The following is a 740-nucleotide window of genomic DNA, read 5'->3' as shown; positions in this document are numbered from 1 at the left end:
CCCTCCTCCCCTCCTCCCTCCCCTCCTCCCTCCTCTCCCCTCCTCCCTCCCCGGCCCTGCCCACATGGGTGCAGCAGTCAGGGCCCTGACCCTCAGGGCTGGGCATCTCGTCCCTCTGAGCTCCGGTGCCCGGGGGTTGCCCCTGCCTGATGGGCTGCTCAGGGTGATGCCTGGATTTGGGGGAAGTGCTGAGGCAGAGACGTGGCAGGGCCTTCGTAAAGCTTGGCACTGCTTCAAGAAATGTGTGTATCCAGTGGAAGGGGCAGGCCACACCCCTGGGACAAAAGACGTGTGTGGCCCTGGGCACATTCACTCCCAGCTGCCCAGCCTGTGACTAGAGCTCAGTCTCTGCAGGTGACAGCAGCAGGACCGGGACTACAGCTCAGCCTCTGCAGGTGACAGCAGCGGGACCGGGACCGCCTTCAAGCCTGAGGCCAGCACTGACGCCACAGCCTGCAGCTCCTCCCCAAGCCCAGCCCCAGCCCTTGCCCTTCAACCCTGAGACCCTGCGAGGCACGGGTGGGGCTTTCATCGGGTGAGGAGCGGAGGCCCAGGGAGGTGGGCTCCCCGACTGCCAGTACCCAGTGGTCAGGCCGGGCTGGACCAGGTCCTGAATCCCCTCCCTTCCACCCACGGGCTCCCCAGGAAGGCTGAGCTAAGGAAGGAATTCCTGCTGGGAAGGCCCTGTTCTGGGACCAGGGTTTCCTCCCTCTGTTGGAGGGGGTCAGGGGACACCCGGG

The sequence above is a fragment of the Rhinopithecus bieti genome, unplaced genomic scaffold (genome assembly GCF_001698545.2).
Source record: "Rhinopithecus bieti isolate Rb0 unplaced genomic scaffold, ASM169854v2 scaffold_24263, whole genome shotgun sequence".
In the NCBI taxonomy this organism is placed as follows: domain Eukaryota; kingdom Metazoa; phylum Chordata; class Mammalia; order Primates; family Cercopithecidae; genus Rhinopithecus; species Rhinopithecus bieti.
The sequence above is the reverse complement of the archived record's forward strand: the minus strand, read 5'-3'. Positions refer to the sequence as shown.